At 46.9% G+C, this 25,494-nt stretch overlaps 1 protein-coding gene across 6 annotated transcripts in view; it reads right to left on the minus strand.

The window, feature by feature from the left end:
• Positions 1–25,494, minus strand: part of LOC123774023 (NAD kinase) — a 166,904-nt gene that overhangs the window by 124,753 nt on the left and 16,657 nt on the right. For 2 of the 6 annotated variants that reach the window (XM_069318817.1, XM_045768119.2), the window contains one exon: positions 16,688–16,732. The exons of the other annotated variants lie outside the window; for them this stretch is intronic. The gene's annotated coding sequence lies outside the window, so the exon portion shown is untranslated. The remainder of the gene's footprint in view (positions 1–16,687; positions 16,733–25,494) is intronic. 6 annotated transcript variants of the gene reach the window in all.

The raw sequence follows: 25,494 nt of genomic DNA on the forward strand, positions 1-25,494 counted from the left end.
TGATGTCAGTCATTTTGTCATTTGTTTTATCTCCTGTGCCAGGTAAGTTCACTACGGGCTCACCACAGCCCCGCTCCTGTGCCAGGTAAGTTCACTACGGGCTCACCACAGCCCCGCTCCTGTGCCAGATAAGTCCACTACGGGCTCACCACAGCCCCGCTCCTGTGCCAGGTAAGTCCACTACGGGCTCACCACAGCCCCGCTCCTGTGCCAGGTAAGTCCACTACGGGCTCACCACAGCCCCGCACCTGTGCCAGGTAAGTCCACTACGGGCTCACCACAGCCCCGCTCCTGTGCCAGATAAGTCCACTACGGGCTCACCACAGCCCCGCTCCTGTGCCAGGTAAGTCCACTACGGGCTCACCACAGCCCCGCTCCTGTGCCAGGTAAGTCCACTACGGGCTCACCACAGCCCCGCTCCTGTGCCAGGTAAGTCCACTACGGGCTCACCACAGCCCCGCTCCTGTGCCAGGTAACCCCACTACGGGCTCACCATAGCCCCGCTCCTGTGCCAGGTAACCCCACTACGGGCTCACCATAACCTGTGTTACTTGCAACTTTTTGTTCCCAGTAGCTGAATCTAAAACAATAACAACACCTACTCCCCAACACGACACGCACACACAAGACACAAACGTGTTCTCTCCAGGAACCAACCCACAGCTACCACCAGCCGCCGCCGCCGCCAACGCATAATTATCTGTAAACGTTGCTTTAACATGTGCGGTGAGTGAGGGGCGGGGCCCAGGAGAAGGCACTCACTGGGGCCGAGGGCCGAGCAAGGTACTCATTACCGACAATAACACCCACGCGGCATGTGTTCTCGCGGTTCCTACTTGATATCCGTTGGCGGCCAACGGCTGCAAGAAATAAAAGATACATTTTCACTAAGAAACTCTTCGAGTTTCCTACTCTGGAAAGTGAGCAAGGAAAATATTGTGATTTCCAGCCTGCTGAACTGGAAGCTTCACGCGGGCAAAAACAGGTGGTAGAGGGCAGGCAAAAAGTCGGTCTCTCTCGCCAGACCCACACCATCCCTCTTAACACTCACCAGGACCTTCACCACTACCACCAGGACCTTCACCACCACCAGGAGAAGTCTAATGTGTGTTGGGAGGAACATACAGTTAAGGCTTGGAGCCTAGGCAGTGCTCCCCGGCCAGGATACGAACCTGGACCAAAAAGTGCTTGAAAACACGGGGCGACGTTTCCAAGCACTGGGGTGTTAGCACTACGCCAACCCGTCCTCTTAAAAATAACGTCACTTTTGGCTGGTATGCGCGGCGCTATGGTCAAATTTGGACGTAATTTGAAATGAAATCGACTAGCAAAAGTGACGTTCTGTTCCCTGTTCTGTTTGAGTCGTCCGGCTTACTCGGTAAGGTTAGAATAGATGACTTTCAATTCACGTTTTTCATAACGTTTTGAAACTTTATGAGAATTTCCTGCCCACCTAACCTATCAGAGGACCCTTAACTTACTGTTGTTGAAAAAAAAAATCCCAAATTTATTTTCATTTTCAAATTACGTCCAAATTCGGCCATACGGACAAACGGCCAAAATGGACGTTATTTTTAAGAGGACTGGTTGATTGGTTAGCATTGTAATTGTGTGGCCACGTCTGTGGTAGAAAATAATAATAATAAAAAAAATATACAATGACTTCTGACCTATTATTTATGTCTTATGAAATGGCGTTGGCCTCCACAACTTGTTCATTACAGTGTTCTTATCTTACGGGAATAAAACACTTTCTAACATGTGTCTGGCTCATCTGTGACTCAAGACGGTCGGCCGAGCGGACAGCATGCAGGACTTGTGATCCTGTAGTCCTGGGTTCGATCCCAGGCGCCGGCGAGAAACAATGGGCAGAGTTTCTTTTACCCTATGCCCCTGTTACCTAGCAGTAAAATAGGTACCTGGGTGTTAGTCAGCTGTCACGGGCTGCTTCCTGGGGGTGGAGGCCTGGTCGAGGACCGGGCCGCGGGGACACTAAAAGCCCCGAAATCATCTCAAGATAACCTCAAGAAGAAGATAGCCTCATTATTTCATTTCCTGAAGGATGTTCTTCAGGTTTTAGCTATGTCGCCAGAGTCAGGCGTGCTTGCATCCCCAGCCCTGGTCTTTTTATCCAATGGTTACAGTGAGGTAGTTTCCCCTTGAGTGTGCACCGTCGTCCGGGACTCCTGCCTTCACGGTCCCATCACCCTTCACGGTCCCATCACCCTTCACGGTCCATCACCCTTCACCCTGCACGGTCCATCACCGTACACTGTCCTATTCTGGTAATCCAGAGGTCATTTCCCAGGGAAGACTCTGCAGCGTGTTCCAATTACGTCATCTTGAAGTACCTTATAATATACTTGTCTGTCCCGCCTCGCAGAGTTCCCCCCCCCCCCCTCATACCCCCCCTCATCCCCTCCCCTAGTTACACTAGGCACCCACCTAGCTGTGCTCACCTAGTGGTGCTTGCAGCTACAACTAGGCTGCAAGCCGGCTGTTAGGCGCAGTGTTGCAGCAGCAGCAGGGGTGGTGGTAGACAGTGTTGCAGCAGCAGCAGGGGTGGTGGTAGACAGTGTTGCAGCAGCAGCAGGGGTGGTGGTAGACAGTGTTGCAGCAGCAGCAGGGGTGGTGGTAGACAGTGTTGCAGCAGCAGCAGGGGTGGTGGTAGACAGTGTTGCAGCAGCAGCAGGGGTGGTGGTAGACAGTGTTGCAGGAGGAGGGGAACACTTGGAGGTGTCACAACATGAGCTACAACCACACCCTCATGTTGCCAACTTGTGGGTGTGGCTGGCCCGCCACCATGACCTTTATACCTGCACTGGGGGAAAGTTGGCTCCCTAGCGTGGGGGGGGGGGGGTACGCGCGCGCGCGCGCTCTCTCTCTCTCTCTCTCTCTCCCCAACCCTTTTCTTAACACACTCTAGGGTTTACCAGGGCTGTCAAGTGACGCACCTGGTGAAGGTTCAAGAAGCGCCATCATCCTACCTCAGGTCACCTGAAGGATGCTCCTAGAGGGACTTCAGGGGAGCTCAGGTAGGATGAGATATATGAATCATTAGCAATATACTTTATTGAACTCTAAGCAACACTTGTACAACGAACAGGATGAGCCAGAAACCTACTGTGTGTCAGTAGATTCATGTGAACGGTTGATGTAATCTCCCATTTATCAACCATTATCAGCGAAACAAGTCTCAAGTCTGCTTTGGAATGAGTGATCGATGGTTTAGTGGTGTAGTTGAGAGGCAGTTCCAGTATGAAGCTGTTGATGGCTGAGAGCCTTGTGTCACGAGTGCCAACTACTGACTACAAGGTCGGAGTAGTTGAGAGTGAACACCTGGGAAATAGAAGAGAGACAGCAACACAAGACATGATAAACTTCGTAACTAACAAATGCCAACAAGCTGCGAGAAGACATAGATCTCCCGTAAGGAATAAAGGAGCAAAGATAAAGAAAACTGCCCAAGGTATAATAATCAATGCTTAGAGGCACAAATGAGAAGTAGAAGGGCTTGGACACCAACAGAGGGAGAGAGAGAGAGAGACAGAGACAAAGAGAGAGACAGAGAGAGACAGACAGAGATACAGAGAGAGAGAGATACAGAGCTACAGACACAGAGAGAGAGAGAGAGATACAGAGAGAGGGATACAGAGAGAGAGAGAGACAGAGAGACAGAGAGACAGAGAGAGAGACAGACAGAGAGATACAGAGAGAGATACAGAGCTACAGAGACACAGAGAGAGATAGAGATACAGAGAGAGAAAGAGATGAGATATGAACATACACAGGAACTCTGAGAGCAGCAGAGAAGCAGTATGAGACTGATATAGCATCCAAGGCCAAGGATCAGCCTACACCACTATACAGCCACATGAGGAGGAAGATGTAGGTAAATGAACAAGTGGTCAAGCTATGCAAGTGGGTTACACAAAGAATGATAAGGAAGTGTGTGAAGAACTCTACAAAAGCTTCCAGAAAGTTTCTAAAATTGAACAAGAACTTCCACCGGCTCGACAACTTGAAGGGGAACACGTGGTGCTACAAGGAAGACTGACTGACATAGCAGTAACACCAGAGGAAATAGAGCAACTATTAGAGGAGGTTGGGTGTGGTGAGAGCCACACACCCGGCCACACCTCCCCCAGGCACCCTACAGTATTGTCCAGTCCAGCAACCAGGAGGCCTGGTCGACGACCGGGCCGCGGGGACACTAAGCCCCGGAAGCACCTCAAGGTAACCTCAAGGTAGGTTGTGCCCACCATTTGCCAGAGTCTTCAACTCCTCACATCAACATTGTGGAACGTCCCGATATTAGGCAAGTGGCAAATGTGGTGGCTATAGGCAAGTATGGAGGAAGACAGGAACCACTCAACTACGGTCTGATATCACTAACAGGTATTGTCTGTTAGATATCAAAACTAATCAACAGAAGGCATTCATTTAGAACAGAAATTTTGTTTCCAAACATCAACATGGATTCACCGAAGGAAACTCTCGCTTGACAACCTTACTCAAGTTCTTTGACAAGATGGCAACAATCAAACAGGATAAAGATGGGCAGACTGCACTTTCCTGGGTTGCCAGAAAGGTGTTGTGTTCCTCACAACCTACTCCTATGCAAACTCTTAAGACAAGCTGGCATATCAGAAGAGTACGAAAGTGGATGAGGTGGTTATCTTTCAGCCCTAGATAGCCCTCGCTCTCGCCCTAGATAATGAGTCATACAATCGTTAACTGTAGCCTCTGTTTACCCAACAGTAAAATGGGTACCTAGTGGTTAAACGATTTGGCGGGTCGTATTCCAGGGACCATAGGATTAAGGACCTGCCAGAAACGCTATGCGTGTTAGTGTCTGTACAAGAATGTAACAACTCTTGTTGTTACATTATTGTTACAAATAACATTAAAAATTAAGAGAGTTATGGGAAAGGAGAGAGCTCAAGTGGAGTACCTCAAGGGTCTGTACCAGGACCATCATGTTCAGACCATAAACGATATACCAGAGGAATAAATCCCATTCTTAACCATGTTTACTGACAATGTTAAGTTAATGAGACGAATCAGAACTGAGGAGGACTGGAAACTATTACAAGATGACCTAGACAATTTCCAGAGATGGTCTGAGAAATGGCCACTATAGACTTTAATCCTGACAAATGCAAGGTTATGGGGACAAGAACTGGAGCAAGAAGACCTCACGTACACAACAGGATCAAGAGAAGACAACTTACAACTTCTGATAAAGAGAAAACTGGTGAGTGGAGATAACGGGTGATCTAACACCAGAGGCACAACACCTCAGGATAACCAGGACTGCTTGTGTCATACTGGCAATTGTCCCGTTATCCTTCTTGAGGTTATCTTGAGATGATTTCGGGGCTTTAGTGTCCCCGCGGCCCGGTCCTCGACCAGGCCTCCACCCCCCAGGAAACAGCCCGTGACAGCTGACTAACTCCCAGGTACCTATTTACTGCTAGGTAACAAGGGCATAGGGTGAAAGAAACTTTGCCCATTTGTTTCTGCCTCGTGCGGGAATCGAACCCGCGCCACAGAATTACGAGTCCTGCGCGCTATCCACCAGGCTACGAGGCCCACCTGATCCTTCACCCACTTGGGCAAAGATCCCTTACCAGCTCTCAATACCTATGTTGTGAGGCCTGTTATTGAGTATGCTGCTCCGGCATGGAACACCCATGGAGAATGTGTCATACCTGGAGTGTGTTTCGAGAGTTGTTCTACTCCGAGCTCGTCCTGAGGCCAGGCTCGAATAAAGAAACACAAAACAAAACTAGAAAGGGTCCAAAAATATGCAACAAGGATTGTTCCTGAGCCAAGGACAAACTTAGGGAGCTGGACCTCACTACACTGGAGGAAAGGAAGAATAGGCATGATAACGACGTACAAGATACTAAGGGACAAAGTGGATAATATTCAAATTATGGAACATTGGAATGAGCAGTATAAATAGAAACTGGAAACACAGATGGGTCACAGCGATGCCAGAAAGAATTTGTTAGTCAAAGAGTCGTATATATGTGGAGCGGACTAGACGGAGTTGTCGAAGCCAATTCGCTACACAACTTTAAATGTAAATATGATAATACAGACGAGTAAAGAAAAGTCACGGCCCTGAGCTAATGATGGTCAAGTAAGTAATTATGACAAGAAGTCACCAAACCGGGAAGACCATGTAGCACCACCAAATGTGCAGAGTAATCAGAGGCCGCTAAATATCACCAAGGATGACAATATAATAACAGAAACGCGTAAGGCGAACGATATCAAAAGTATTCGATTCACCAAAAATTCTATCGAGGGACAATTGACAGCAAGGGACAGTCAGAAAGCAAGACACACGTTTGTCCTGGAAGTCAGGACATTCAACAAGGATGTGCATGACCGTAAGAGTGACAATGCAATTTGGACAATATGGAGCAGGGCGGCGCTCCAAAAAGTAACCGTGAGTTTATCGTGTATGGCCAATACGTAGCCTAGCCAGAGCCGTTTCCCACCGCCGGTTACGGTGGCAGGAGGAAGGCCACTGGGACACATGACTCTTAAGAGTACGTAGCTTGTTACCAATAACAGGAGACCAACAACTCTACCAGCGGGCAAGGATGGAGGCATGAATAACTGGGAAAAAGTTGGAATAAGGAACACCTTTAGAGGAGATGGGATAAGTGTGGATAGCGACCATAGCGGCAGCATCCACACGTTCATTTAAAGAGACACCAACATGGCTGGAAACCCAACAAAACTCTACCGACTTAAATTTACTGGAGATAAGAAACAGCCAATGTTGAATCTCGACAACCAGCGGGTGGACCGGATTAAAGGACCCTAAAGCCATGAGGGCACTACAAGAGTCAACTACCACCACGAAGGAGGATTGACACCGGGAAAGCAGGAGACGAAGATAATGATTTTTTTTTTTTTTTTTTTTTGAGATATATACAAGAGTTGTTACATTCTTGTACAGCCACTAGTACGCGTAGCGTTTCGGGCAGGTCCCTGGAATACGATCCCCGCCGCGAAGAATCGTTTTTTCATCCAAATACACATTTTACTGTTGAGTTAAACAGAGGCTACAGTTAAGGATTTGTGCCCAGTAAATCCTCCCCGGCCAGGATACGAACCCATGACAAAGCGCTCGCGGAACGCCAGGCGAGTGTCTTACCACTACACCACGGAGATGATCAAAAGGCGGGGCTTAAGAGCAGAAGCTCGACCCTGCAAGCTCAACTAGACGAGTGTACACATAAGTGAAGGTCGCTGGTTGGGGGGGGGGGGGGTGGAGGGGGGGGGGGGGAGCCTGGCGAGGACTCGTGTCTCGGTGACCATCAGTGGAGCGAGCCACAAAAACAGCCCCACCCAGCGACCCCAACAGTGAACTTGTCACAGTTGGAATGTGACACACACGCTATATAAGGCCCCACCTGTGATGGTCCAGGTGTCCTCCCGCTCCCACCAACTTCCTCGTTAGTACACATCATTTATTACGCGGCCCATTACCCATCCTGTGGGCAGGAGCGGGACAGGCTATATACGGTTAATGGTCATTGGAGCCGAGCCCAAATGTTCGGCTTGCTGAGCACGTTACTGGGATGACTTCCTCCTGGCCCCAGGTGTGTGGACCTCCTTCCTCCTGGCCCCAGGTGTGTGGACCTCCTTCCTCCTGGCCCCAGGTGTGTGGACCTCCTTCCTCCTGGTCCCAGGTGTGTGGCCCTTCTTCCTCCTGTCTCCTGGCCCCAGGTGTGTGGACCTCCTTCCTCCTGGCCCCAGGTGTGTGGACCTCCTTCCTCCTGGTGTGTGGCCCTCCTTTCTCCTGGCCGCAGGTGTGTTGACCTCCTTCCTCCTGGCCCCAGGTGTGTGGCCCTTCTTCCTCCTGTCTCCTGGCCCCTGGTGTGGCCCTTCTGTCTCCTGGCCCCTGGTGTGGCCCTTCTGTCTCCTGGCCCCTGGTGTGGCCCTTCTGTGGCAACACTCCGACAACTGGAGCCACAAACGTCGGTTTGGTGCACCAGGAAAACCTCTCCCGAACACCACCCGCGAACTGTTGACTACAGCCGTCAGTCTCCCTGTATGACTAAGCGTCAGTCTCCCTGTATGACTAAGTGTCAGTCTCCCTGTATGACTAAGTGTCAGTCTCCCTGTATGACAGCAGCTGCCATCAGTGATGAACAACAATTAGAGGCACCAGGACGCACAGTGTCAAGCCGACAGCCAACACGGAACACCAGCCAAAAAAAAGTCAACTCCTGGAGCACAATAGAGAAGAAAGACGGGTTTTTGCCATCAGACATGTCAATGGAGACGTGTTGTAGTGAGCTGTGTAATCTCCAGTGATGAGGACACGTCATGCAGCCACTCGCGGCACATTACACTGCTGGTGTCACAACAACACGCTATATTAACAGTTAATATATGAAGTCGCCAGGAGTGGCTATATATGGTGCAGTATATAGGGGAGGGGGCGGTCACTTATACGGCGCAGCAGCACTTGGGACGGATACTGAGGGAGGCTGCAGTGCTCTCGGAACCCGTCCTCTTAAAAATAACGTCACTTTTGGCTCGTATGCGCGGCACTATGGCCAAATTTGGACGTAATTTGAAATGAAATCGACTCACAAAAGTGACGATCTGTTCCGTTTTCTATTTGAGTCGTCCGGCGTACGCGCAGAGGTTATGAGAGGACACTTTAAATTAACGTTTTTCATAACGTTTTGAAACTTTATGAGAATTTCCTGCCCACCTAACCTATCAGAGGACCCTTAACTTACTGTTGGTGAAAACAAAAATCCCAAATTTATTTTCATTTTTTTTTCATTTTCAAATTACGTCCAAATTCGGCCATACGGACAAACGGCCAAAAGCGACGTTCTTTTTAAGAGGACAGGTTGCTCCCTCCTCCTTGTGGTGTTGGAGGAAGTGACGGAGCCTTGTGTGCTCTCCCCTGCCCTCACCCAGTAATATTCATAAAGGTATTATATTGCTTATTTAATAAAGATTTACCACCAAACAGGCTAACATAAACCTTACTTTCATTCAGTAATGTTACTCAGGTTTGCCATTGGTCATATATAACAGGTCACGCTTTTCTGTTACGCTTATCAAAATATGGTAACAATATTCCCCGTGACTTGTTACTAGCTATTGTTAATTCATCTTACTGATCATTTAACAGGATAATTGCTCCATCCATAATGCCTGGCTTACTCGCCAATGGTCTGCCCAACACTTAATACTCAGCTCCTCCAGTGACCTAGCAAACGCTGCGATATACATAGTTTATATATGCGATATCTAACTATATTTCCCCATAGAGAATGTATGGGGGAATATAGTGAGCCACTGGGAGCCGGAGCCAGAGCCACTGGGAGCCGGAGCCGGAGCCACTGGGAGCCGGAGCCGGAGCCAGAGCCACCCACCAAGGTGAGCTTCACCACACTCTGGCCCACTGGCAGTTGTGGCGCTATAACCCGCACTTAATCTACAACCAGGTCGCCCCGGTGTCTCAGAGGGGGTGCAGGTTATAAGCACCAACGGACAACATATTGAGACGGGCATGTATGTTGCCCGTCTCAGCAACATACATCGTTCAATATGCCTTAAGTGATGATTCGGATATATTGACCAAAAAAAAGGTCAACAACATTAGTGAGAGTAGTAGTGACCTTCACACAAAACTGGATCTCTCTCAGTTTTCTAGTTTCTAAATTTTATGAGATATTGAAATAAGAATTTGTATTTTTCATTTCATGGCGCTTAATATAGAAACTAAATTGTTGTTTCCTAGATGGTAGTTTAATAAGGGGAGCCCGGGGGCTGGGGGGAGGAGTGTGACCCGAGACTGAGAACCTCTGCATTGCAGTATTAGACGACCTGCACCTGGAAAACTTAGCCCAAGAGCTGAAGACCGATCCGTCAAACACACACACGAGTACCCACCCACACAGGGCAATATGCAAGGGTCAGTGTGCTGATTTCTCGAGATGTGAGGAGGGGGGAGGTGGGGGAAAGGGGAGGTGGGGGAAAGGGGGGTGGGGGGAGAGGGAGGGGAGGGGGAGGGGGGGGGAGGTAACTGCAATGAGCGACTCAGTAATGTGGCCCAACAGTGACTACGGGCGAGTGAGGTCTTGCTTTACACGCCCGCCTACTAACCTTGTTATACCTATTGTGTTATAAATGAATTTGTCTGACTCTGGAAATCTCTGTGGACTCAGGCCTTCAGGTTGTGAATGAGGAGGTTGGCACAACCTCTCTCTCTCTCTGTACCTTCCACTCTTGGGTTACCAGTACAGAGTACCAGTACAATGTTGTCCCTACCACTCACCTTGTTAGTGTAGTAACAATAGTGATCCCGTCACACAACAGCGCCAGGCATCACTCTCCTTACCTGGAAAGGACAAATAAGACAATGCTATAATATATGTATTGTTACATCACACACACCCGAGTAAATGCAAAGTAATGAAACTAGGCGGTGGAAACAGGAGGCCAGACACAGGATACTGAATAGGTGATGAAGTACTTATTGAAACAGACAGAGAGAAATATCTAGGAGTTGATATCACACCAAACCTGTCTCCTGAAGCCCACATAAAAAGAATAACATCTGCGGCATATGCGAGGCTGGCTAACATCAGAACAGCGTTCAGGAACCTGTGTAAGGAATCATTCAGAACCACATTCAGTACACCACATATGTAAGACCAATCCTGGAGTATGCGGCCCCAGCATAGAGCGATGGCAGAAAACAAATGGGCAGAGTTTCTTTCACCCTATGCTCCTGTTACCTAGCAGTAAATAGGTACCTGGGAGTTAAGACTTCTGTTATGGGCTGCTTCGTGGGGCGTGTGAAGGGAAGGGGGGAGGAGGGGGGAGGAGGGGGGAGGAGGGGGGAGGAGGGGGAGGAGGGAGGGGGAGGAGGGAGGGGGAGGAGGGAGGGAGGGAGAGAGAGAGTAAACAAATATTTTTTAATAGTTAGTACCAGTTGATTGACAGTTGAGAGGCGGGACCAAAGAGCCAGAGCTCAACCCCCGCAAGCACAACTAGGTGAACACATTACAACCCAAACAGTTCCTGGACAGGCGTTTCCCTTCAACTTCAACTGTTTCCACTTTCTTCCCAGTTAATTTACCTCCCTATTGTTCCAATGACCTCCGACCTCAAATGTTCCTCTCTTGACTTCTCACTGGTGGACCCAACTCCCCACCTCGGCCCTCCCCCCCCCCCCCCCACCTCTGCTAACACCCTCCCTGACCTATCTTAAACCTGTTGATAACGTAACTGTCCAATCTTGTTACAACTCATTCTCTCACACACCCACCATCGTCCTATATATATATATAATATATTATATGTCGTACCTAGTAGCCAGAACTCACTTCTCAGCCTACTATTCAAGGCCCGATTTGCCTAATAAGCCAAGTTTTCCTGAATTAATATATTTACTATAATTTTTTTCTTATGAAATGATAAAGCAACCCTTTTCTCTATGTATGAGGTCAATTTTTTTTTATTAGAGTTAAAATTAACGTAGATATATGACCGAACCTAACCAACCCTACCTAACCTAACCTAACCTATATTTAAAGGTAAGGTTAGGTTAGGTAGCCAAAAAAAGCTAGGTTAGGTTAGGTTAGGTAGGTTAGGTAGACGAAAAAACATTAATTCATGAAAACTTGGCTTATTAGGCAAATCGGGCCTTGAATAGTAGGCTGAGAAGTGCGTTCTGGCTATTAGGTACGACATATATATATATATATATATATATATATATATATAATATATATATATATATTATATATATATATATATATATATATATAATTTGTAATGGTAATTTCGGAGTATTTAAATACACCAAAGATCACCACCTCCCACTAGCATAGACACTGTGTCTTCCCATATTAACAGGGACTTGATGAAATTAACGTCTAAATGACCCCTCACTTGCTCTAGTGCTCTTGGGAGGTGGTGATCTTTGGTGTATTTAAATACTCCGAAATTACCATCTCTTTTAAGGGTCTGAGCAGGTGGTGGAGCGGGTTAAGGCGTACCTGTTATGCCAGTTGCTGGAAGGCTTCTGTGCTGGCTAGGGTTCGAGTCTCCTGGTGGGAAAGTGTTCTAAAGTTGTATATATATATATATTATATATATATATATATTATATATATTATATATATATATATATATATATATATATATATATATATATATATATATATATATATATATATATATATATATATATATATATATATATATATATATTTTACATTAGTATATTTTGGTAGCAGTCTTTCCTGTGGTCAAGATCAAGTCCACTAAGTTTCTAACACACACACACACACAGGAGACCGGTGGCTGAGTGGACAGCACGCTGGACACGTAATCTTGTGGTCCGGGGTTCGATTCCCGGCGCCAGCGAGAAAGTGGGCAGAGTTTCTTTTACCCTGATGCACCCGTTACCTAGCAGTAGATAGGTACCTGGGAGCTAGACAGCTGATACAGGCTGCTTCCTAAGTGTGTACTCAGCTAGTTGTACTCACCTAGTTGTGCTTACGGGGGGTTGAGCTCTGACTCTTTGGTCCCGCCTCTCAACCGTCAATCAACTGATGTACACATTCCTGAGCCTACTGGGCTCTATCATATCTACACTTGAAACTGTGTATGGAGTCAGCCTCCACCACATCACTGTCTAATGCATTCCACCTGTTAATTACTCTGACACTTGAAAAAGTTCTTTCTGACGTCTCTGTGGCTCCACCTCTGTCCCCTTGTTCGCGTACCACCCGTGTTAAACAGATTATCTTCATCTACCCTGTCAATTCCCCTGAGAATTTTGTAGGTTGTTATGTCTCCCCTTACTCTTCTGTTTTCCAGGGATGTGAGGTTCAGCTCCTTTAGCCTTTCCTCGTAACTCATACCTCTCAGTTCCGGGACGAGTCTGGTGGCATACCTCTGAATCTTCTCGAACTTTGTCTTGTGTTTAACTAGGTATGGACTCCAGGCTGGAGCTGCATATTCCAGGATTGGTCTGACATAAGTGGTATACAGTATCCTGAACGATTCCGTAATTTTCTAATGGCATGCCTTAAGTTGGCCAACCTAGCATATGCCGCTGATGATATCTTTTTTTATGTGGGCCTCTGGAGACAAGTTCGGTGTGATATCAACCCCCAGATCTTTCTCTCTATTTGACTCTTGCAGGGTTTCCCCTCCCAGATGGTACCTTGTGTTCAGCCTCCTGCTCCCTTCGCCTAATTTCATCACCTTACACTTTCCTGAGTTGAACTTTAGTAGCCATTTTCTAGATCATTCCTCCAGTTTGTCCAGGTCGTCCTGTAGTCTCTGTCTATCTTCATCCGTCTTGATTCTTCTCATAATTTTTCATTCCACCAAGAAACATGATGTACAAGTGTGGCCAACATGAAGGAGTAGTAGTGAGGGCCCCTCCCTCACCACTAGTGAGGGCCCCTCCCTCACCACTACCAATAACAAAGGTCAGTGCTCCCAAACTAATGTGATTGGATCAGTGTTTTCAAGGCTGCCCGACCTGAGCGCCCCGAACTTCATTACCATTAATGTAGTTTGTGGTAAGAGAATTAAAGTGTATTCATGTTCACATGTGCGCCATCAAACACTTTTGGTTACAGCCGAGTCAGAGGATCCAGTTATGGGCGGGGGCTCAGCCCACCTCCTGGTAAGTCAATCACTTTAGATATCTGTTGCATATAAATCTGAGCTTAAATAAATTTACACGAGCTAAATTCATGTTAAAGATATAGAGACAGTTAGGTTACACATATTATAGCTTACATAACTCTTGCTGGGATATTTATCTGGGATATTTATTTATATTTAAGATATCTGGGATATCTTCTTGCCGCACTGGTATATTTTATCTCTATTTTATTACACACAATTAATGTGGGATAACTTGAGGGTTATCTTGAGATATCTTGACATGATTTCGGGGCTTTAGAGTCCCCGCGGCCCGGTCCTCGACCAGGTCTCCACCCCCAGGAAGCAGCCCGTGACAGCTGACTAACACCCAGGTACCTATTTTACTGCTAGGTAACAGGGGCATAGGGTGAAAGAAACTCTGCCCATTGTTTCTCGCCGGCGCCTGGGATAGAACCCAGGACCACAGGATCACAAGTCCAGCGTGCTGTCCGCTCGGCCGACCGGCTCCCTTTGGGTGGTGGAAGGAAGCCATGGACAATATAAGAGCCTTGCACCACCCTGGCAGCTCACCCACCACGCCCCGCTCCTCGTATCACCAACCACAACACCTAAGCCATCTCTGCTGCACTTCATTTTGTATCTTGGAAATTTGATTTGATTTTATATTTACCAAAAAATAAGGGTTATTTAGGAATAAAAGTAGCACATTAATAACGGTAAGAGATGATAACACCTATGGCATCCCAAATTGTGTGTCACATCCTCTGTCTGTGTGTCTGTCTGTCTGTATCAAGATCCCCACGCCATCGCTGATGGAGTGATGTTCTTGAGAAACACAGATCCAGCATGAGAATGTTGACGGTTGAGATCCTAGTGTTACTGGTGCCAACTACTGGTTGTCCACGAAGTTGGGCCAGGTGCAGAACTTTGAGAATGTTGGCCTTGTACATAAAGTTCACCGCCATCACAACGATGTTCGAGAGAGAGATGTTCAGACCATTCCCACCAGCCTTGGTCAATACTAGAGATGATCCTTCTCGCCCAGTTCTCCACTTTGTCCAAAGTTCTGATGAATGATGCTAGGCCAATTGCAACCCGTCCTCTTACAAAAATTACGTCGCTTTTCGCTCGTATGCGCACTCAGGCTTTAAATGGACGTAATTTAAAATGAAATCGGCTCACGAAAGTGACGTACCGTCCCGTTTTCTGTTTCGAGTCCTCTGGCTTACTCGGTTAGGTTAGGAGAGGAAACTTTCAATTAACGACTTTCACAACGTTTTGAAAGTAAGAAATAGTGCATGAAGCTGCATTTTCATTAATAGTAGTGCATCAAAAGTGCATTCCTAAAGCGCTTTAGGAGAACTTCCTGCCCTACTAACCTACCAGAGGACTCTACTAACCTACCAGAATTGGGAAATAGTGTGTGGGGGTTATGATAACCGGCGGGCTGTCCGCCTTGCTGGCACGATGTGTGGGTGTTATATGGGTGTCTATAGATGAATACTGCGCACAAGTCACATGTACACACACAGAAGCAGTACTGACAGGGGGGAGGAGGACGAGGCTGGAGATAGGGGAGACGTGGCCAATAAGATGTATTGTTTTGACCAACGTGGCCCGGCCACCACCGGCCCAGGCCCACCCCCGGCCCACCTCCAGCCCAGCCACCACCGGCCGAGGCTCGGCCATAAAAGATGGAGGAAGGTAATGTGTAGTCATGTAGGAGCAGGAAGAGCTCTGCCTGAGGCGGTTGAGCACGTTCTGGTGTCCGGCGTAAGTAAACAGTTTTACCTTGTGCTGCGTCACCTAATGATTACCTCGGCACCCAAAGTTGTCTTAGAAATATAAATTAGGCAATAAATCCTGAGCCCCTCAAGTTAACATTTGTACGTGGGAAAATAATTTTGAAGATTATACAGAGAAAACAATACAGAAGAGTAATCACCCTGCTAGTGTGACAGTGTGTAGCACCAAGACCTGTCACACTACCACCCTGCTAGTGTGACAGTGTGTAGCACCTGTCACACTACCACCCTGCTAGTGTGACAGTGTGTAGCACCTGTCACACTTAAGCTGCCTTAGTATCTGACACATTTGTAACCAGCAACTTTCAATTAACCAGTAAACACCCAAACTACATGTTTCGGAGAGGCAGGGTAGATAAGGATGAATTATTTAACAAGGTTAGTACTCGCACAAGGAAGCTGAGTATCCATATGAGCCACAGTGACATTAGATGGAACATGTCAGTGTCACAGTAGTTAACAGGTGGAATGCATTAGGCAGTGATGTGGTGGAGGCTGACTCCATACACAGTTTATAATGTAGATATGATAGAGCCCAGTAGGCTCAGGAATCTGTACACCAGTTGATTGACAGTTGAGAGGCGGGACCAAAGAGCCAGAGCTTAACCCCCGTAAGCACAAATAGGTGAGTACACACACATTCACACAGCTGTTTGAGGGCTGAGTGGACAGCACTCTGGATTCGTAGTTCTAAAAGTCCGGGTTCGATCCACGGCGGAGACGGAAACTAATAGGCAGTTTCTTTCCGCCTGAGTCATGTCTGGTAACGACTCAGTTGAGGCAGACAGGTAGAGCACCGACGTTTATTGTTGGTTTATCAAACTGATTACTACCGGGTCACATAATGTGAGTCACATAATACTGTGGGAGTGCTGGAGTGTTTCAAGTGTAGTTAAGACATGTATGTGAGTTAGGGTGGATATAAATAGCGGGCTACGGGATCCAGTAAGTTGAGTAGAACTTCGGTTTCAACCCTTTTACCCTGTCGTAGCTCAGTCGATTAATTCAGTGTCTGGGATGCTCCCGGACGCAGGTTCGAATCCTCGTCACGGGCCTTGTGGATTTGTTTAATAGCAGGTGTTCTTATGATACAGGGGTCCACTGCGCGCGCACGTTACCACTGTAACTTGCCTCACACTACACTACTACAGTTTAACCTTCATATTCCAGCAACCTTAATAGTTCCTCACCTGGTGATCCAGCGCCTCACCTCACCACCAGCCACACGCCCTCACCTGGAAATGGACACAAACAACCCATTAGGCACTTGCATCACCAGGGATCCAGGCTAATGTTATTGACGGAGCATGTGCCAGGGAGCGTGGACCCCCCACGCTCCCTGGCGTGGACCCCCCCCTCCCGCCCCCACGCTCCCCGGCGTGGACCCCCCACGCTCCCCGGCGTGGACCCCCCCCCCCCACGCTCCCCGGCGAGGACCGCTGATATTAAGACTGAAATATTTCAATGGAGGGGGGGGCACCAGATGAAGGGTTTATTAATTAAAAAATAAGGAATAAAAACTTATTAAAGACTGCCACCAGCTTCCCCCTAACATACCCGACTGTGTCTACATTACTCACCTCCCAGGAATGACAAAAATCAATAATTATGAACTCAAGGGCATATGATTCTTGGTAAAAATAATTGCTTGGGGAGTAAACCATATAACCTTTACTTGACTTATTGAGAATAGAGAGACTTCAAATTCAGCACATGAATACCACATATAAACAGGAATAACAGCATTAATAACCAAAAACGGGGAATTAACTAAATACCACTATATCGAAATATTCACTTTATTGAAACAGGCACGTAAATTTAAATCAAATTGAAATGTATCCTACTCTAATAAAATATTCCTAAGAGGCAAAATGAAAAACTGAGTGCAATTCACTTTGATGTACAAACCTCAGACAAACACATTACCGTATCCCTGTAACCGGCCCAGATGTTCAAGGGCAGCCCCAGGTCTCAGATCACAACTTAACTGAAGTTCTGACAAGCATGGGGAACAGACCTTCAAAACCAGTCCCGATGACTGGTGGAGGAGATTTCAGCAAATTCAACTTCAATAATAAACAGATAAACTGGGAGCAAATAAACCAGGACTTCACAGAAATAAGCTGGGAAGAACAGATAGAAACTGCAAACCTGAACCAGTGCCTGGAAAAAATAAGCTCAGTAGCACTAGAAATATGTTCAAACCGCATACCCCTAAGAAAAAAAGAGGGAGATGCAGATTGGAACGGAAACGTCGTTCCCTCTATAGGCGAAGAAAACGAATCGTGGAACAACTTGAGAGTCGCACCCTATCTCAAGAACGGCGAAGAAGGTTAGGTAGAGAAATAGAAACAATTGAACGCAAGCTACAAGAATCATACAAAACCCAGGAGAGGCAAAGAGAGCAAAAGGCCATCAGTGAAATAGAAATCCGAAATATTTTTCTCCTATGCAAAATCAATATAAAAAACCACATCTAGTATCGGGTCCCTGCGAAAGGGAGATGGAACTTTCACCGATGACAACAAAGAAATGAGCGAGTTACTGAGGAAGCAGTACGACTCTGTTTTCAGCGAGCCAATAAACGCACTGAAGATAGATAACCCAATTTTTCATGGATATGATATCAACATCAAATCATATATCAGATGTCACCCTATCCCACTGGATTTTGAAGAAGCCATAGACAGTATGCCTATGCACTCTACACTAGGCCCTGATTCTTGGGACTCTATCAAAAACTGTAAAAAAAAAAAAAACGCTATCGCAGGGTCTTCACATTCTTTGGAGACAAAGCCTAGATACTGGCGTTATCCCTGACATATTAAAAACAGCAAAGATAGCACCACTCCATAAAGGAGGAAATAAGGCAGAGGCAAAAAAATTACAGACCGATAGCACTAACATCGCACATCATAATATTCTTTGAGAGAGTGCTAAGAAGTAAGATCACAAAATACATGGAATCACAGCATCTCCATAACCCCGGACAACATGGTTTCAGAACAGGGCGCTCTTGCCTGTCACAGTTGCTGGACAACTATGACATGGCATTAGATGCTATGGAAGACAAACAAAACGCTGATGAAATTTATACAGATTTCGCAAAAGCCTTCGACAAATGTGACCATGGTGTTATTGCACATAAATGCGTTCAAAAGGAATTACCGGAAAAATAGGCAGATGGGTCTACAATTTTCTAACTAATTGAACCTAATGTGTAATAGTCAACAAAATAAAATCCAGCCCATCAACCGTGAAGAGGTCAGTCCCCCAGGGTACTGTGCTTGCTCCAGTACTTTTTCTCATCCTCATATCGGACATAGACAAGAACACAACCTATAATACTGTATCATCCTTTGCAGATGACACTAGGATCTTCATGAGAGTAGACAACATAGAGGACACGGCAAACCTCCAATCAGATGTCAATCAGGTCTTTCTATGGGCTACAGAAAATAATATGGTGTTTAACGAAGATAAGTTCCAGCTCATACGCTACGGAAAAAATAAAAATATAAAAACGGAAACTCAGCCACCGGCTCCGTGTGGTGGCAGAGGTAGGTGGGTGGTGGCAGAGGTGGGTGGGTGGGTGGTGGCAGAGGTGGGTGGGTGGGTGGTGGCAGAGGTAGGTGGGTGGTGGCAGAGGTGGGTGGGTGGGTGGTGCAGAGGTAGGTGGGTGGGTGGGTGGGTGGTGGCAGAGGTGGGTGGGTGGGTGGGTGGTGGCAGAGGTAGGTGGGTGGATGGGTGGTGGCAGAGGTAGGTGGGTGGATGGGTGGTGGCAGAGGTAAGGTGGTAGGTATATAATTAACAAGATGGGTAAGTAAGTAAGTAGGTCGGGGAGGCAGCAGGAGAGAGAGGAGAAGAGTGGTGGAGCCATCCTCCCCCTACAAGGACACTACTCACCACCACTAACTATCACACGTCACCTTTCCCCTTCCCACACTGCCTCGACTCCTCAACCCCTCCCAGCTCCCCCTTCCACCACCACTTGTTCATGTAACTCCTTCTCCTTGTTGTGTGACACTCGGGTAAAATATGATCCACCGCTAGTTATGATGACGCTATTCTAAGTTGTAACCCGAGTGATTCCTGTTGTATTATGTAGACACGCAGCCACAGCCAACCACCACCGTCTGCACCAGAACCTGCAGCGACTACACCCACCAGCAGTAAAATAGGTACCTGGGTGTTAGTCAGCTGTCACGGGCTGCTTCCTGGGGGTGGAGGCCTGGTGGAGGCCTGGTCGAGGACCGGGCCACGGGACACTAAAAGCCCCGAAATCATCTCAAGATAACCTCAAGATAACCACAATAATACCTCCACGTTAGGTTACCACGGGTTAGTCTACCTTTTTTTTCAATAAACATTCAATAAAGATAACACGTTGTGGGCCTGATGGCTAAGTGGACAGCGCTCGGGATTCGTAATCCTAAAGGTCCAGGGTTCGATCCCCAGTGGAGGCCGAAACAAAATGGGCAGTTTCTTTCATCCTGATGCACCTGTTCACCTAGCAGCAAATAGGTACCCGGGAGTTAGACAGCTGCTTCCTGGGAATGTGTAACAAACAGGAGGCCTAGTCGAGGACCGGGCCGCGGGAACGCTAAGCCCCGAAATCATCTCCAGATCAGCTCAAGATAAGAGGTTCGCCTTCTTCTTCTCACAAGAACACGGGAAGTATTTCCAATATACCAATTTGTGTTGATTCAGAGGATCAACGTCCCTATGGCCCTGGTTTGTGGTCTGATCAACCAGGCTGTCTGACGCGGCTGCTCGCGGCCTGACCAATGAATCACAGCCTGGTTAATCAGGTATCATTTGGAGGTGTTTATCGTGGTGTCTCTTGAACACTGTGAGGGGGTCGGTCAGTTATGTCCCTTAAGTGTAGCCGGAGTGTTGAGAAGTCTTGGGCCTTTGATGGTGACCAAGTTCTCCCTCAGCGTACCTATACCTGGGTGGTTGATACCTGGTTGATGGGGTTCTGGGAGTTGTTCTACTCCCCAAGCCCGGCCCGAGGCCAGGCTTGACTTGTGAGAGTTTGGTCCACCAGGCTGTTGCTTGGAGCGGCCCGCAGGGCCACATACCCACCACAGCCCGGTTGGCCCACATACCCACCACAGCCCGGTTGGCCCACATACCCACCACAGCCCGGTTGGCCCACATACCCACCACAGCCCGGTTGCACCTTTGCATTTCAAATAGGGATATTTGACTCATCCTGCCATGCCTACTGGTTTCACGTGATGTTATTTCTCTTCAGATTTGGAACCAGTCCCTCTAATATTGTCCAGGTGTAAATTATTATACATGTCTTCCGCCTGTGCTTTAGAGAATACAAATTTCGAACTTTTAATCAATCCCAATTATTTTTTACATGCTCTCCAAGTCAGAAATTTCTCCAGCTTTGAATGGGGCTATTAGTTTGCAACAATATTCCACCCTAGAGAGCACTAGTATAACATTATTGGTATAGCGTCCCTTGTTTAGAAGGTCCTTGTTATCCAACCTGTCATTTTTCTTACAGTTGTGACAGCTACTTTGTTGTGTTCTTTATTAGGTAATCATCCGACATGATTACTCCTAATTCTTTATATGACTTTTTCGTTCTATAGTGCGACTTGACTGCGTTTTTATATATGGTTTCAGTTTTTATATTTCGTTTTTCCCACAGCGCAGGAGCTGGGACGTATCTTCATTAATATATCTGTGGCCCATTAAAAGACCCGATTCTTCGAGATTACCTTAAAGTTGGACTGGTGAGGTGTACAGTTAAGCTGGGAAGGGATGCCAACTGCTGACAACAGGTAACAACGAGGTAAGACACACACAAGGTCCAACACCAGCGGCAGGAGTAAGGTCCAGTGAGGAATGGAGGGATGGAGGCCCCAGATCATGTAGGCCGGCCAGGCCGTGAATGGTAATGTGTACAGCCTGGCCTTCACGGCCCTCCTGGTACTGTGTCTTGACCATCTCTCTCGCCTGACACACTCCCCCCTCCCATCGAGGAGGGGGCAAGAGGAAGAGAGAAAGGGGAGTGAGGAGGAGTGAGTGACGGAAGAGGAAGGATGAGTAACATATCTTTATTTGCATAATTTACATACCAGTGTTAAGACTATTGATCCCTATTCATTAGAGGGAGGAAGCAGAGACAGACAGACACAGAATATTGACACGCTGAGACTGGAGTGGTCACCACAAGAGAGCCTTCACCACCACACATGTCGGGGAGTGGTTGGTGTGCACAAGACAAGTGTTGTGAGGGCTGCCCATCTTGGTGGAAGGTCACCATCATAACACCTTCTAATGCCTCATCTTGGTGATGCCTCAGTCATCAACCATTCTTACACCCACTCCAATTTGCACCATGTTCCCTCAACACATTCATACATTAAAGTCAACCAACCATATTGATTGCTACTTGACATTAATTGTAGTACATATGCAACAGGAGCCTTTGAGGGTTCGAACCTATAGGCCTGGTGCTCCTAGGCGCGCTCTAGTCGACCGTACCACCACATGATAAAGGAATTACAACCTGGAGGACTACTGCACCCACAAGGATCCCGAGGCTTTCCCTGAGATGGAATACTTCAAGAGTCAGAGAGAGAGAGAAAGACCTGGGGGTTGATATCACGCCAGACCTGTCCCCTGAAGCTCAACTGGAAAAGGTTCAAAGGTTTGCCACCAGACTAGTACCCGAGCTGAGAGATATGAACTACGAGGAGAGACTATGGGAATTAAACTTCACTTCGTTGGAAGACAGAAGAGTTAGGGGGGGACATGATCACCACATTCAAGATTCTCAAGGGAAGCGACAGGGTTGATAAAGATAGGCTATTTAACACAAGGGGCACACGCACTAGGGGACACAGGTGGAAACTGAGTGCCCAAATGAGCCACAGAGATATATTAGATTGTCAACCACTGACACGTTTTGTGTCAGAGTAGTTACCCGTGGTGTGTGGGTGTGAGCTCAAATTCCTCCAAGGCTGTTTGGTTTACCGCCTCCTCTACTAGTACAGGGACTTCTCCTTGCTCTATTGTGACAACCTCCTGCAACCTCTTGTCGAGATTTCCGCACACCTTGTCATTCTCTGTGAATCTGTTCTCCCCATTAGTTTGTTTCATCACTTGTGAGTGTGACAACCAATAAAGAGCAACGAACGAGCCAATAAATCGGAGTGGACATAAAGATAGCATGATAGTTACTCAGCTTGTTTACCTTGACATGAGTAATGTATAGTTGAGTGATTACCACAAAGTGGGGCTCGTTTGGCAGGCGGTGAGGTGGCAGTTAGCGTGAGTGAGGGGCGCTAGGAGGCGCCGCCGCACCCCCTCCCTTACACACCCAGGTCACGCGGAGGTTGTCGCTAATTTACCCATTATTTACCCATCAATTGTGTGTTGATGGCCACCACCACTCTTTATTGCTGAGGTAAGTGGCCATCACGGCCCTGTACTCAACCCATTATGTGCCTCTAACCATTCTGCCTCCTCCCACACACCACGTGGGGGCCACGATTCCCCCCCCACACGTCACCACTCACAGGACGGGGGGATGATACAAGGCAGGGGATGATAACCGCCAAACAGCGTCCGGTCTCGACATTTACCACCACGTAAAACTGCGACCCTCTTGCCTGACCTGAGACGTCCCACCCAAGCAACCCTCAACCCCACGATGCTGCTGCTGCTGCACACGTGAATAGATTGATGAAGATTAAGCCACCCAAGAGGTGGCACGGGCATGAGTAGCCCGTAAGTGGTGGCTCTTTTGAGCCATTACCAGTATCAAGAGCTGATACTGGAGATCTGTGGAGGCGCGACTGCACCCTGCATGACGGGAGATGTCTCCCGTGACACACGTGAATATTACGGTACATTGTTTTATACTAATACACAACACTTTTATTGGGTTGACGAGTCAGTAGAAAATGTGACGCGTTAGATCATTAGGGGAGATACGAGGCATCCCGACCCGTTGTGCTTCCTCTTGCCATGGCAGCTTCCTAAGCCTTAGTGAAATATCTTTACGCCAATCATCTTATGCAGGATGTAACCCACAACAGTTGCCTAACTTCATGTTATCTATGTACTGCAAGGTGGACAGAGGCACCAGGTGTAGGGAAACATGTCCCAATGCCTCTTTCCTTTTGTGGAAATTCAACCCATGAGATTTCGGTTGTGTATGTTGTTGTTGTTGTTGTTGTTGTTGTTGTTGTTGTTGGAGATTCGCTACGTGGAACAAAGTTCCACGTAGCACGGGCTATGGTGAGCCCGCAGGGCCTTTATTCGGTTGTGTAGTGACTGCGCTGACCACTGCGCTACGAGAGCCCTGGGCTGCCACAGTGGCACACACCACAACACTGCTGGGAGGGGGGGGGACTCCTCCCCACTGGGGAACCCCCACTTTATACTCTTTCCGGTTATTTTAACTCTGATATCTTCCATGAGAGCGCTCGCGCGCGTGCGCAAAACACACACTCACAGGGGTCTGGTAGCTGAGTGGACAGCGCGCAGGACTTATAATTCTGTGGCTCGGGTTCGATTCCCGGACCAGACAAACAAATGGGCAAAGTTTCTTTCACCCTGAATGCCCCTGTTACCTAGCAGTAAATAGGTACCTGGGAGTTAGACAGCTGTTACGGACTGCTTCCTGGGGATGTCTGTGTGTGGGGAAAATACATATTATATTATAGTTTTATTTGGAGCGATTTAGTAATCGCTCTTTACTAAAATAATTTTAGTAAATTATTTAGTAATTATTTAGTAATTTAGTAATTTATATTTGGAGCGATTTAGTAATCGCTTCATATATATGTCCCTTGCGCCTTCAGCCTGAAGTCGCCAAAGGAATTTGTTGACTTACTGCGGGGCACACGGGCCACAGGAATAAGAGCCTCATTGGACGTAGAATCGCTGTTCACTAACGTACCAGTGGACGAGACAATCGGGATGATAGCCGACAGAGTGTATCGTGATCCAGCCTGTACTCCTCTTGACATACCAGAATATATATATATATATATATATATATATATATATATATATATATATATATATATATATATATATATATAATATATATATATATTATATATATATATATATATATATATATATATATGCGGAAAATCCACAAAGAAAAGGGAAAAGACGATGAACGTTTCGGGTGTTCAAAGCGGGTGTCACCACCAGACTGACTAGGAGAAACATAGGTTGGGGGGGTAGAAATAGCCTAAGCTACTCTATCCCTTTGAGATGTATTTATTGCTTATCTCAATAAACATACTTGAGAAACATAGGGAGGGTTCAGGTCAACAGCTGGAGCCGACCACATATCCCCAGGTAAAGAATTACTCAGAAGCAGGACAGATTAGCTTAGAATAATAGGATTAAGCGGTCAGAACATAAGGATGAAAGATTAAAGAAAAAGGTTCACTGAACACACAATATATGACAATAAAAAATGAGACATAGTAACCCTTTGAGTTTTTTCTTAAGCTGTTGTGCAATATTGTATCTGGATCAAGTTTGTACATACCAATACTAACATTGATAAGATTTGGACACCGACTGATTAAGGCAGACTCGATCAAATTCCTTTCCACGAAACCACTGCAATTAGTAATGTTTTTCGCTCCATCCCACTTAATAGTGTGACCACACAAACTCGTGTGTAGATACAATGCACTAGACGTTTGGCCAGTTCAAATACTATAAGCATGTTGTGACAACCGCAATTGTAAGGACTTTCCTGTTTGTCCAAGGTACACAGAATCACAATCATTGCAGGGAATCGAATACACACAACCTGCTGTACCAGGGGAATTTGTTATTAAATTGGACTTGATCGTACTATTAGTGAACACCATATTGATATTATGTTTCTTAAAAACCGGGGAAAGTTTCTCAAGTCCATTCGCATAAGGCACCACCAATGAGTCTAATTTTTGGTTTCGCTTTGCGGACATGCTTATAAAACGTATGCTTA

The sequence above is a fragment of the Procambarus clarkii genome, chromosome 91 (assembly GCF_040958095.1).
Source record: "Procambarus clarkii isolate CNS0578487 chromosome 91, FALCON_Pclarkii_2.0, whole genome shotgun sequence".
In the NCBI taxonomy this organism is placed as follows: Eukaryota; Metazoa; Arthropoda; class Malacostraca; order Decapoda; family Cambaridae; genus Procambarus; species Procambarus clarkii.